This window comes from Miniopterus schreibersii (genome assembly GCF_964146895.1).
Source record: "Miniopterus schreibersii genome assembly, chromosome: 20".
Lineage (NCBI taxonomy): Eukaryota > Metazoa > Chordata > Mammalia > Chiroptera > Miniopteridae > Miniopterus > Miniopterus schreibersii.
Window position 1 is genome coordinate 18,964,883 of NC_138122.1, and position 14,533 is coordinate 18,979,415.

At 52.4% G+C, this 14,533-nt stretch overlaps 1 protein-coding gene across 2 annotated transcripts in view; it reads right to left on the reverse strand.

The window, feature by feature from the left end:
* The window catches only part of KIAA1671, a 127,358-nt gene that overhangs the window by 49,700 nt on the left and 63,125 nt on the right, over window positions 1-14,533 (reverse strand). The gene's annotated exons all lie outside the window — the stretch shown is intronic.

A 14,533-nucleotide genomic window follows, 5' to 3' on the forward strand; every position in this document is an offset into this window, starting at 1 on the left:
ACAGCAAGTGTCACTCAGGGAAACCAAGTGAGGAGCGGAAACAGGTCAGGGGAGGAGACGGCTGTCACTCAGGCGCCCACCGCGGGCTGAGCGCAGTCGGATACACCTCAGGTGCCACCGTACCTTTTGTGTCACTGATGTTCCACCAAAGAAACCCCACCCGCACCCCGAGGTCCCATCTCTGGAAAGCTGAGCAATCTGGGCCCCGAATCTGCTTCCTCCACTCTCTTCTCTGTTCCAGCAAAAGTACCACCACCTGCCCCGCCGTCCTGGCCAGCAGCCTGGACCCTCCCTTAGCTCCTTGTCTCCCCTCACCCCCCCCAACACTACAGCCTGAACCACATAGTCTCTTCCCTCATTTTAAAAAAATGTTAGTCTAATTCTGAGAATGGGAACCACATCATAAATCATCACAAATACTATTAGAAGCAAAGTTTTGTTTGTGACGGAAGGGACCAGTCCTTTTACCTTCACTGCTTCACTGAGCACCACTCAGCACCAGATCCAAGCCCCCATCACCTCTGGCCTCCCCACTTTACCTCCTGGCCCTCTGGTCCACCCCCTCCTCCCCACCCCCGCACAGCAGCAGAGATGAGCTTTATGATCCCCCCTCCCACCCTGTTAGCCTCCACCAAAAGTGCTCTCTCCGCTCTCTACTGCAACCAAAATAAACCCCAAATGCTTTGCCCTGGTGCTCAAGGCCCTCGCCTTCTACCCCTGCCTTGCTCACTATTGGGCCAATCATATTGGCTTTACCCCCTCCAAGCTGGTTCCCACCTCAGGGCCTTTGCACATGCTGTTCCCATTGCTTGAAACATTCTTCCCCCAGATCCCCACAGGGTGGGCTCTTTTTCAGATCTCTGCTCAAATGCCACATCCTCTCAGAGGCCTTTCAGGTCACACCCCCTCCAGGTCTCTCTCTGCCACACCATTCTGTTTCAGTGCCGTCAGTCATCCATTTATCAGTATGTATTGCTCATATATATTATGTCTCTCCCACTGGAATGCACACTCTGCCAGGGTAGAGACTGTACTTTTCTAATTCTGCATGAATGCCCAGTGCCTAGGACAGTGTCTGGCATAGAGAAGGGGCTCAGTAAATACTTGTTGAGTAGATAAACAAAGAAATAAATGAGTGAACAAATGAAAAAGAGTGAAATGAATACACAAATGCACAACTCAAACTCAACGGGGCTTAGTTTGCTCATCTCTAAAATGGGGGTGACGGGATGGTGATGGAGGTGAACCCTGATGGACCTGGGCCCAGGAGATGCTTAACAAATATTTGCTGCTTAAAGCACCTCAGCCAGCAGAGATGGAAGAAGGAATCTCTTCTCAACCCTTCACTGCATAAAACACTCAGAAGCAAAAACTCTGTAACTGAGCCACGCGCAGCAGTGGAAGTAGAGTGGAGACCATATGTAAGGACACGATTCCGTATTACCCAGTAGCCATGGCAACTGAAATTTTCAAGCACAGTTCCGTCTCGCTTTCACTTCTGACGCAGAGATTTCTAAAGAAAATGTTCAGATTTCTTTCTCCGGTGATATTCTACAGAATGAATATCTTCGTTTGCTTCCCAGAGGGGGGAAAAAGGCAAAACGTCAGATTCCTATGAGATAAACTGGTTTGCAAATGAGTTTCACTTTTAGAAATGTGAGTCTAATTCTGCGTAGAAACCAAATCATCGTAACAATAAATACTATTAAAAGCAAACACAAGTTTTGTTTGTAATGAAAGGAACCATTGCTTTAACCTTCACTAGTTCACTTAGTCATTCAACAAACATTCACTGAATGCCTACTGTGTGCCAGGCCATCTGCTGAGTAAGTGCTAGAGGAACAAATGACACCTTTAACACCCATATATCTACTTCCATCTTCTTAAGAGCATTCCATTTTTACCAAGTTACTATTTATTAACCGCCGATGCTCCATGCCAGACAGTTTACACCCTGGCTGACCATAGTAGAGGCTACTGGTGCCCTGCTCAGGTCCCCTGCCCTGGCTGGGGCACCCTCCCCTGGGTTCTGGGGTGCTGGTTGCTATGGCTCACAGCCCCTTCATCTCCAATAACAGACCCTGGCCAGTGGAGGGAAAGCTGCCCAGCGGCTCCACGGTGGATTTATTTTGTGGTTTACCCTCCGAACTTTTCCAGGATCCGGCTGATTCAAGTTCTCTGTCACTAACTCACGTGCATATGTCTCAGGCTCTGCATCTAGGGGCTCTGGCTCGGGACACTGCCTCTCAAATTAACTGGTGCGTACATCTCTGTAAACAAAGTGGCTGAGAATCTCCTGAAATCACACCTCTGAGAGTGGGCGGCGCGAGCAGGGGCGTTTGCAAAAGTAACAGACGTGCAGCCAAGATTGGGAAATAGGATCCAGGAAGAAAAAAAAAGGTTTGTTACACCCATTTTACAGGTGAGAGACATTGAGGCTCCATTTAAAGTCATCCAGGGAGATTTGAACCCTGCTCTCTCCGACCCCAAAGCCTTGACTCTGCTCTGGGCCTGCCGTTCAGCTGTTAGGGGGTTAGCAGGCCTGGCCGGTCTTAGCAGGTGACTTCAGGAGCTGGCTTTGAGTAGAGCGTTCACCCAGGCTTCCCCCACAGGCCACTCAGCCCATTCTAAAATAGAACCGCTAACATGGTCAGGAAGAGGGGTCCCTGGGGGGTACCGCTCCATGGCCGGACAGCGCTGGGGCTCGGTGTGGCGCCTTGATCCCACTCAAGGCCAGCCCAGCATGAAAGAAACATGGGAAGCAGCTCTGGGCAGGTCTTTGGGGGTTTCCTGTCCACCTGTGCAGACTGAACAACAGGAAAAGTCTGCAGTGGGGCCCAGCAGGCAGGGAGCAAATCAAGATGGGCGAGGCCCTCCCAGCCCGGCTTCCCCCCTCAGTCCATTCTCAGGCAGTGCAAGAAGCAAGTGCTAAGTACCAGCTGTATGCCTGGCCCTGTATTAGAACCCGAGTAAAGAAATAAGCAAGATACAGGCCCTACCTTCGAAAAGTTTCATTCGTTCATTCATTCATGTATTCAGTTCAATATACATTTATTGAGCACCTACTATACGCCAAGCCCTGTTCTAGGAAATGTGGACACAAATAAGACATCTACCCTCAAAAAATTTCACCTTTCATTCACTCATTCATTCATTCAATGTAACATTTAATGAGCACTTAATGTGCGCAAGACTTTCTCCTAGGAATTGAAGAGACGGGTGAACAGGGCAAGGTCCCTGATGGTAAGGAGTTTCATTTACTCAGTCGTTCTTTCCATTCACTCTTTCATTCAGTTCTATGGACAATTATTGAGCGCTTGCTGTGTGCCGGGCCCTCTGCTAAGCACTGTGGGCCCAGATGCAAAGTAAGATACAGCTGGTCGGGAGCTGATTTTAGTGGCTCCTCCACTCATTCAGCGTGACATCCACTGATGGAACGAATGGGTGTCAGGCACCGTGTTATGTGACAAAGATGCAAATATATGGCACAGTTGCTGCTCTCAGTCTCACCCATCCATTCATTTGGTACAATGAACACTTATTGAGTACCTACTGTATGTCAAGGACACAGATGTGCCTAAGAGAGAATCTCTGCCCTTGAATAGCCAGCCTTCCTTCATCATTTATGGGCTCGGCTCACCAAACATATATGAGGCACCTACTGTATGGCAGCCTCTGGGGAAACAGAGTAAACCCCAAACCTGGCCCTGGAGGAACAGAAAACCCAGCACACCCAGGGGTGAGTGATGGCTCTGTCAGGACCGTGAGGCCCGACCGATGGTTTCTCAAAAGCTCGGAGAGAGGCAGGCGGTTGGGAAATTTGCAACGGGCCCTTCCCAGGAAACTGCAGCGTTGTGAGGGTGGGGAGGACCCCTGCCACACAGGGAGAGAGACTGCTCAGCATAAACACCGAGGGAAGAACCGGGGGTGAGGAGGAGAGGAATCGGGCATCCAAGTGAGAGTGTTCAAGATCTCAAGGAACAGTCTAAGTTTAGCAGAGGGAGGGGGAAAAAATCAGCCCACAACTTCCGACTATGGCACGTTCAACACCAAACTACCAGCAGCCTAGTGGATTTTGCTAGGTTCCTCCAGTCTTTTGGGCCAAAATGCTTGTCAGAAAAAAAACAGGCTTTGAATCCATCATCTCATGGCACTGTGGGGAGGGTTGCACAGGTTCATCCACGTGAAGCCCTTGGCACAGTGCCTGGCACATAGTAGGTACTCAATAAATGGTACCTAGTATCATTGTCTTTTACTTCTGGCTGTAGTGGTTTTCAAATACGGCTGCATATTTTTTGACACTATTTCCACTGAGAGATGGGACTCCATGTCCCCTCCCCTTGAATCTGGGTGGCTTGTGGCTGCATCGATCAACAGACGACAGCGGAAGTGACACTGTGACTTCCAAGGCCGCGTCCATCATAAAGGGAGACGCAGCGTCTGCCATCTCCAGCACAACACTCGCTCTGGGAGCCCTGAGCCACCATGATGTGGGGAAGCCCAAGTGACAGAGTGGCCACAGGTAAGTGCAAGGTCAACAGTCCCAGAGAAGCCTGGCCTCCGAGTCATTACAGGTGCCCGACAGGTGAGTAAAGAAGCCTCCAGATAATTCCAGCCCCCAGTCATTCAGGGCTCCCAGCTGACACCCCAAATACCAGGGAGCAGCGTCCCCACTGAGCCCTGCCTGATTTCCTGACCCACTGAATATTATAGCGTAATAAAAGTGGTTGGGCCCGGCTGGTATGGGTCAGTGGTTGAGCTCTGACCCATGAACCAGGAGATCACGGTTTGATTCCTGGTCAGGGCACATGCCCGGGTTGTGGGCTCCATCCCCGGTAGAGGGCGTGCAGGAGGCAGCCAATCAATGACCCTCTCATCACTGATGTTTCTATCTCTCCCTCTCCCTTCCTCACATTTAATTAAAAAAATCAATTAAAAAAAGAAAAAAAAGAAAAGTGATTGGTTTACACCCATATGTTTTGGAGTGGTTCCTTGTGACAACTGACACCTGCCTCCCTGCGCCCTTGGCCTACATACCCTGTAAAATCTGGGAGGATCTGCTCAACTGGAAAGCATGGGACAATTTTATAAACTGTAAAGTCTGTGCACACAGGAGCCCCAGGCATCATCACGCAGGACACAGGATCCCACCTAACTCTGCAGTCCTGTAACCAAGGCCGTCCCCCTCCCTCCTTAGCCTGGGAGACTGCCAGATCCTGGGGCTGACCTGGACTCACGTGGCAGGTCGCCCCTTTGTTCCCAAGACGGGACTTAGGTCATCCCTCTGGAGAATGGACTGCAGGACAAAGGCTGCTTTCACTGGGCTGCTCCGGGCAGGCAAACACTGGCAGGCGGTCTGGGGCAGAGCAGGCAGCAGGCGGCCCCCAGCACTACCCTCCCCCAGAAGGTGGCCAACAGGCAGGGTGGGGCCAGGCAAGCTGGGCGGCACTGAGGTCTAGCAAGGGCCTTCCCTCTCCGCTCCACGCCTTTTCCAATCACACCTAAAGCAAGGACAGGGCAGAGTCCAGAGAGGAAATGGGGAAATAATCAACTCAATCGAACCTGAATGGTTTAAAAAAAGGCATCCCCAGGATTAAAGTCAAATGGTAAACATAAGTCAGCACAGAGTGGGCTCCAAGGCGAGACAGCCTGGGAGCAAACCCCAGCTCCACCGCTGACCAGCCAGCTATGTGATCTTCCGCAAGCAAGTCAACCTCTCTGAGCCTCAGTTTCACCATCTGTAAAATGGGGGTAATGACAGCACCTCTCCCCTAGGACCTCGGTAAGGATAAAATGAAGCAATAGAGGCGCTTGGCCCAGGGCCTGGCTGCTGTGGGCCAAACTGTGTTTCCCCAAAATATGCATCTTGAAGCCCTACCCCGGGCACCGCAGAATGAGGCTGTATTTGGAGAGAGGCCCTTTAAAGAGACGGTGAAGGTAAAATGAGGCCATTAGGGTGGGCCCTTATCCAGTCTGCCTGGTGTCCTTACACGAAGAGGAAATTTGGGCACGGAGACACTGGGTGCGCGCACAGAGGCGTGGCCATGTGAGGAGGCAGCGAGAAGGCGGCCTCTGCAAGCCACGGAGAGGCTCAGGAGAAACCAAGCCCGCCGGCCGACACCTTGATCTTGGACCTCAAGCTTCCAGAACTGCGAGCAAACGACTTTGTTGTTTAAACCACTCCATCTGTGGTATTTTGCTATGGCAGCCCTAGCAAGTGCGTACACTAGCATGTAGGGAGAGGCAAATAAATAGCGTATTACTAGACTACGCTTCACATTTATAACTGTGAAATAATATTATGCTAACATGAATGTGCTTATATTTTATTAATATACATATGTTGAATACGAAATATCAATATAGCACTAAACAGAATACACCTAATAGCAATTGTCCCTCTTTACCTAAGAATTTCTACATAAAACATCACCTGTTCTTAAAAAGAAAGTAAAGAGGGTTTTTTTCAATTTTTTAAAATTAACTTTTCAATTAAAGTTGACATGGTAAAGAGTTTTCTTAAACAATTCAGCTCAAATTCCTTGACAACTTTCTCATCCGTGTATTACTTCACATTCATGGAGGAAATATTTACACTGTGCCTTTGGGGTCCAAACAAAGACACTCTCAATTCTCCCACCTCCTGCAGAACTGCCAGGCCTCTGCCCATGTTGGTCCTGCCACCTGAATGCCCGCCTCCCCTGCCCTGGCCCAGCCCCAGCCCCAGCCCCAGCCCCAGCCCAGAGCAGGCACTCAATATACATGCACAGCAAGCCAACTCTGGGACAAGCCAACGAGTGCATTTCAAAACTAAAGATGCTGGGCCCACAGAGGGGCAGTCACAGGCCCAAGGTCACACAGCCAAGACCAGACGCCGGTATCCTGGCTCCCAATTCAGTAACGCTCTCCTGCTATCCCAGGAGGCCACTCTGCTCATCAGTTCTGCCTCAAACATGAAAACCATGTGTTCAATCAGCTTGAAACTCCCAAATCCAAGTCCCTGTTCAGCTCTGGAAAATCCCTTTGGCCACCAGTAACAAAACTAAGTGGCAGAACAGGCATTGGCCTACATCAAACTTTTCATTCATCCATTGAGAATGGTCTGAAGCCAGATTTGCTGCCAAAAAAAAAAAAGGGGGGGGGTGCAGCTTCTCTCCAAGCACAAACATCCTAGGATTTAGCAAAACTCCCTCCCCATCATTTACCCCCACGACATACCCCTTCTGATTTTGGATTTCCAGCAGAAATAACCAGAGGCCAGGAGCGGGCCTGGCTTTGCCACCAAGACTAATCTTGGTGGCGACACAGCCTTCACTGGCCTTTACAGGCGGCAGGAAACCTGGGTGACAGGGAGACCATGGGCTCCAGCATAAAAGCTCCGCCCCACAGACCCAGTTCTGATACCTCCCGGCTGTGCGACCTTGGGCGAGTCAGGTTTCCCTCAGTGTTCCCATCTGTAAAATAGGGGTAACCAGAGCGCCTGCCTCGAGGGAGAGGGTTACACACACAAGCTCAAGCGTGTAAGGGGTGTAGCCTTGCTCCCGCTCTGAAAAGGGAGCCTCTGATCAAGTCCATTTGTTAGGACAGGAGCGCCCTCTAGCGCCTGGATCTGGAAGTCACTCTGCCCGTGAGGCACCCAGCCAACACCTAGTACCAAGATAACAAATACCCTTGGGAAGAAATGTAAAAAGATAACAGCTCCCATTTATTTAGTGCCTACTGTGTGCCCTGAACTCGCCCTACTGTTCTCCACAATAGGATGTCCCCATAATCCCCATTCGAAAAGAAAGGGGAATTTCTCATTCCCAGATGAGAAAACCGAGGCTCAGAGACATGAAGCCACTTGCTCAAGGTCACACAGCACGGAAGGCTGGATTTGAACCCAGGTCTGTATGACCCTAAAGCTCCATTCTTTACTGGAGCCTTAGAATTGGGAGATTGTGCACCGTAAAAACATTAAGGAGAATCCAGTCCAGTATGTCATTGTGCCAACAGAGAGACTGAGGCACAGAGAAAACAAGCAACTGCCTCAGGGTCACATAGCAATTACACCCCAGACTCCTGGCTCCCAGAAGTGTTTTGCCCACATGCCCACCCCTCTGGAGCCTCCACCCTGCGTTGACCATTCCTTTCCGTGGTCACAGGATTGGCATGTCCCTTCTCTCTTCTCTAAGCCCCAGAATGTCTGAAACTCAGCAACGGATCCTCTGGGACAGCAAGGGCTACCGGCCTGAAAGACTCCATCCACAAGTGGGGTTCATTTCAGCCCATCAGCATGAAGTTCCCAACGGCATGGAGGGCGGCCAAGGCCCACTGAGGACCGGGGAGGGGCCTCTCCAGCCTGGGAGCCATCAGCATCACAGGGTTCTCTTTTCCTTTTCTGTCAAGGATCCTGCGGACTCACAGGGGTAGTGGTCCTGCTGGAAAGGGCCCTAACAGGTGGAAAAAGAGTTGGAAATGGTCACTGTGAAGGACATGCCAAGGGGAGCTGGCCTGGGTGCGGCTGAATTCTCATAAACCCCACAGTGGGAGTGAGTGGGGCCTGCCCAGGCGTAAAAGACTCTGCGCGCCTCTCCCCGGTGGCTCAGAAAAGCCAGGAAATATCTAAAGGGGTAAAGAGTCTCATGACGTGGGCTTGGCGTTTTAATCCTCATGGGAGGTCGTTTGAAATCCCTGCCCAAGCATCTCAACAACCTCTAGATACGGGCAGGGCAGGGATTCCCTTCCCCAGCCTCCTGACACACTAGACAGTGTTCGTATGTACCAAGTCCATCCTTGACTGCTGAACCCCCCAGAAGGTCAGTCCCTGAGGCAGAGATCTTTGACCACCCTGTTGACTGCTGTGTCCTAAGCACTTAGAATAGCGCCTGGCACACCTGTTTCACTGAACCACATCAGGGGCCATTACATGTCCACACTGGCATCAACTCTAACACTTACTTGGGACCTACTCTGTGTCGGCTTTGTTTGCACTGCCTCGTTGAGTTCTCAGGACGCCCCGCGATGGAGATGCTGCCTTCGCGCCCATTCTACAGATGGCAAACTGACTTTCTGAGAGGTTGAGAGCTCTGCCTGAGGCACCAGCCCCATTCATAAGTGGCTCGGTGGGGATTAGAAACCAGGGAGCCTGGCTTCCAGAGCCTGTCCTCCACTCTGCGACCAGGTTTAAAAGGCACCCACAATTTGAGTCAGATGAGAAAGTCTCATGACGCAAGCTGTCCTGTGACCCAAACCTCAGGCCCAACGAAACAGCACAAAAATAGCCAGTTTTTCTATTCTAACCACACACTGCAAAGCCAAAGTAGGCCCTCAGCACAAACCAAAGGCACCGAGCCCGGGGATTCAGGACCTAGTGATAAAAATAACAACAATAGCATCGCGTCGTGATCAAGTTCACAGCCATTCTAATCCCCACAACACCTTCCACAGGCTGGGTCCTTTGGGCGTTCCATCGGCCCACGTCTACTGAGCACCTACTATGTGCCAGGCACTGCGGCCGGGGCTGGGGACTCGGCGGTAAACGGGACAGACAACCTTGCTGTAACCAAGCACATTAGCTTCGGTGCCCGATTCCCAAGTTCAACCCCCAGCCCCACCCCTTGTGGCTGTTAAATATCGGGGTGCTCATCCTCTCGGAGGTTTGGTTTTCTCACCTGTGAAATAGTAACACTGCCCACCTCTCGGGGGAGCCGTGAGGGTTCATCGGGATGCCACAGGCCGACCTGCTCGGAGGGAAAGGGAACCAGACATGCTGTTGCCTCAGGACTATTATTATTATTGTTGTTCCTGGAGGTGATGACAGCCGGGGAGAGGGGGGAAGGGATAAAGCTAAGTAAACAAATAGCAAGAAAGCCTGGGGCCCAGAACAGCCAACTTAACCATACTTAGGCATGGGGACATTTTTCCATGGAAAACAATCTGGTCCTGGAGCCGAGCACGGGAGACGGGCTCACCAAGCTCAGTGGAGAGCGCAGCGGTTCTCCCGCATCCGTGGGGGCGGGCTGGCGAGCCACGGGCCCTGGCAAAGGGGCGTCGGAGAGGGGCGGGGGAGGGACCCACCGCCAACAGCACAGGGGACCGTCCGTGGCCTCGGTCTCCAGGGCACATGGCGTCCTTCTGAAGACGCTGCCGGAAGGGACACTTGTGGTGACGCGGAGTAGAGGGAGGTGGCCAGCCACAAGCCGGCCTCCAGGCTCACCGCACCTGGGGAGTCGGGGGAGAAAGGGGCCTCTGCCTTTATCCTGCCACCCACATAAAAAGAACACCCACATCTAGATACTGAGCAGCCACTGAGTCCAGCCTACGTCCGGATATAACGCCCTTGTCTAAACTAATCCCCAGCACAGTCCTGCGAGGTGGGGCTGACCACCCCACTCCCAGACGGGAAACTGAGGCTCAGAGCGGCGATGTGACTGGCTTTCCACGACGCTGGGGTTCTCGGCCAGGGCTCTCTCCCTCTGTAACCCTGCCCCCCGCAAAGCTGGACATGACCAAAGAGCTTTCCTGCGGGCTGGCCAGCTGCCTCGGCCCCATGGGCCTCGGGGACCCCACCTGAGAAACCAGATCAGACTCAATGACAGAGTTAAAACGACGCAGAGGGAGACCCGTGTCCAATCAGCCTCCGACACTTCCTGGCTGGGGATCTTAGGTGAGCTGCTTAACCTCTCTGGTTCTCTGAATGCAACAGGGGGGTAATCAGGGGGTCACCCCGGAGGGTCCTCGTGAGGATGGGATGAGGCAGCCATGAGAGGGCCCAGGACGTTGCATGTGCTCAGTGGGAATGGTGGTGGCGACAGTGGCCGTTATTATTATTTCTACCACTACTGCCATAATTGACAACCACAAGCAGCCAGCTCGATGCCAGTGTCCCAACAAGGCCACCGGGCGTTGGGACCGCCTGGCTAGGTTATCTCAGCAACAGAGGAGATTAAGTGACTCAAAACAGCCGTGGCAGCGGTCGCCACCAGCTACAATTACTAATGATTTAAAAAAGAAACTTAATCTCCCTCCCCCACTTCCCAGCTGATGCGAGGCCAGTGACAGGGCCTGACAGCGGGGGCAGGCGCTTCCCCCCCAGAGCAGAACTGCAGCCACAGGGCCGACTCGAGCCGCCCACAGGAAGCCGCTGACATCCCACCGAGAAGTGACAGGTTGGCAGGAGCCCGCTGCAGCCCACGCCTGGCCCACTTCTGAGGAGGGGACTTGGGGAGTGACGTGAACGGTGAACAGAGACCCGAGGCTGAGCAGAGTCATCACTACGCAGGGATGGCCTGGGAGCAGCCCGGGCGCCACCCCAGGGGACGGCTCACACATCCAGGCCGACATCAGACGGCTCGTTCACAAAGCGGTTTTTAAACAGCGTGGGCGCCAGTCCTGCTCTCCGTGGGCACAGGGACGGGGTGCCCGGCACGGTTCATTCACTCGCCAGCAGCTTGGGAGCCGGTCCTGTGGGTGAAACTCGGAGGCAAACATAACGTGGGATCCACGCTGGATCCCGAATCAGAAAAGGACACTGGCAGAAATCTGGTGGAGTGGGGATCGCACAGCGTCTCTCAGCCTCGGTGCTCTGACATTTGGGGCCAGGTCATTCTTTGGGGTGGTGCTGGGGGGCGGGGGGCTGCCCTGTGCATTGTAAGATGTTCAGCGGCATCCCCAGCCTCCAGCCGCTAGATGCCAGTGGCATTCCCCCCAGCCCGGTTGTGACAATTAAAATGTCACCAGACACTGCCAACTGTCCCCTGAAAGTCGCCCCTAGATGAGAGCCACCAGAATAAAGTCGGGAATTTGGCTCATTGTATCGCGCCCACGGTGACACCTTGGTCACAAGATGCCCTTTCTCACACCCGCGCCGGCCCTTTGCCACTCCCTCTGCCCACCGCGCCCTTCCCCTGCCCGGCCATAGCATCACTTCCCGCTCCCATGTACCTTCCAGTGCTCGGCTTCGGGGAGGCTCTCCTCGAACCCCACCACGGATGAGACCACGTCCCCACAGCTCTGGGCATGACCCCATCCTCACATACTCATGGCCTTTGTTCCAAGGTCTTGTGTAGGGTCCGTGTCGACACCAGATTGTAAGATCCACAGGTCGGGGACCATGTCTGTCTTGCTCACCGCCGCGTTCCAAGTAAGTGACCCTGGCTCCAAACTGCTGCTGCTAAGTGTGTGTTGAATGACTATGTGATGGTAGTCATCTGTTGAAGCTCCCAGCGCCCACACCGAGCTCCCCATTCCTGGGGATGGCAGCCTGCACCTCGGTGATCTCCGGATCCCCAAATCTCACACCAATTCCGATGTGTGTGTGTTTTTTCCAACACCACCAAGCAACTCTCAGACACCAGCAGGGTGTCCTATGATTTAACTCGATTTTAACACTCTCCATGTGAAGTCAGCACCAGGTCCCACAGGTTAAGGGCTCAGTCCTAAAAGACTGCCCCCCACACACACACACACACTCAGACACCAGTGGCAACTCCGGCTTGTCACCTGTATTTCTGACCAATAGGCTATAAAATCGGAGGTTCCCATGACCCCTCCGTGCTTGGGTTCAATTAATTTGCCAGAGTGGCTCACAGAACTCAGAGAAACATGTTCCTTACTAGATGATGGGTTTATAATAAGCGTATATAACTCAGGAGCAGCCAGATGGAAGAGGTGCCCAGGGCAGGGTATGTGGGAAAGGGTGGACCTTCCATGCTCTCTGAGTGCCTACCTCTCCCTGAACCTCTAGGTGTTCACCAGCCCAGAAGCTCCCAGGACCCCGTTCTTTTGGGTTTTTAAGGGGGCTTCATTTTATAGGCATGATTGATTAAATCACTGACCATTGGCGACTGATTCAACCTCCAGCCCCTCTCCACTCCCTGCGGGGCAGGGGTGGGACTAAAAGTTCCCACCCTCTAATCACTGGTTGGTTTCCCTGGCAACGAGCACCCACCCTTAGATGCTCCCATCCTTAACTCAAGTGTGGCTGAAAGGGGGTTGTTACGTATGTCACAACATAGTTATTGCTCCGATCACTTAGGAAATGCCAAGGGTTTTAGTGGCTCCCACTTTGATGTCAGGCACAAAGAGGTCCGTGCCTGAAAGGGGGCAAATACCAAATATATATTTCTTTTTTTTGTTTGTTTGTTTATTGCCTGGCCGGGCGTGGCTCAGCGGTTGAGCATCGAACTAGGATCCAGGAGATTGCAGTTCGATTCCTGGTCAGGGCACATGCCCGGGTTGCGGGCTCCATCCCCAGTCGGGGACGTGCAGGAGGCAGCCCATCAATGACGACTCTCTCGTCACTGATGTTCCTATCTCCCTCTCTCCCTCTCCTTTCCGCTCTCTGAAATCAATAAAGATATATTTAAAAATAAAAGGAATAGTTTATTGATTTTTTTTTGAGAGAGAGAGAAACACTGATGTGAGAGTGAAACAACAATCGGCTGCCTCCTGCACACCCCTACCGGGGGTCGAGCATGAAACCTGGGCATGTGCCCTGACCGGGAATCGAACTCAAAACCCCACAGGATGCAGCCCAACCAACTGAGCCACACCAGCCAGGGCTATATTTCTTATTATATATCACAATATCGCAGCCTCCCTAACACCAAGCCCAGAGCCTGACCCATGGCGGGGTCCATCAAGGCCACGAGGACCTGTGGATGGCAGAATCTGAAAACACAGATGGTTACGGGCAACTTATATTCTTCCTCATGCTCTGTGGGGTTTTCCAAGTTTTCTACCGTGTCCAAAGGTTGTTTTTATAATAAGAAACAAAACTAAGTCAACATAGGTCACCCTACAGGTATAATATGACAATGTCTAAAGGTCAATAATCCAAGGACACAGACCAGGAGGGGTTCCTGGTTTTCTGACTGCTACAGGGGGTCCGGGAGGGAGGGTCAACTCCAGGACCGTTGTCTCCTAAAATTGCATCTTTAGGGCCTCGGGGAAATTCCCTGGGTGAGAAGGCATCTGAAGTATTTGCAAACATTCGGCAGGAGGAAAAACAATATTTTGCAAGTTTTTCCCCTTTGGGGCGCTCTCAACCCAGTGGAGAATGTTCTAGAAAACTCTGAGACACCCCCCCCGCCCCCCGGGCACGGTTCCTCGTTAAGCCCCTCTGCTCACGGAGCCCCGGTGAACGTCATCTAAACCACCATCGCCTACTGCCCACCCTGTAGTTTCGCAGATCAGGAAACGGCGGCCCAGAGAGGGGGAGCGACTTGCCCAGGGACACAGAGCAGGTCAGTCCAAGAGTCAAAACAAGATCTGAAAAGCACTTCATACCCCAAAAAGCACTTCCGCAAGGGCTGCCTGCCTTGGGCGTTGCGCCAGAGAAAGTTTCAGGTTTTTTCCTGTTATACGGAGGACAGAACACACCGGGGGGGCTTCAACTTCCTACTTTTGCTTATGAAGTTCATTGGGGGGGGAAAAAACAACGAAATCTCTTCTTTTTATCTCATAAAAGACCGGGCGTTTTCACACGCACACAGGAGGAGGAGGGATATCATTTCAGAATAAAGAATAGCCCTTTAAATCAAAGAAATGT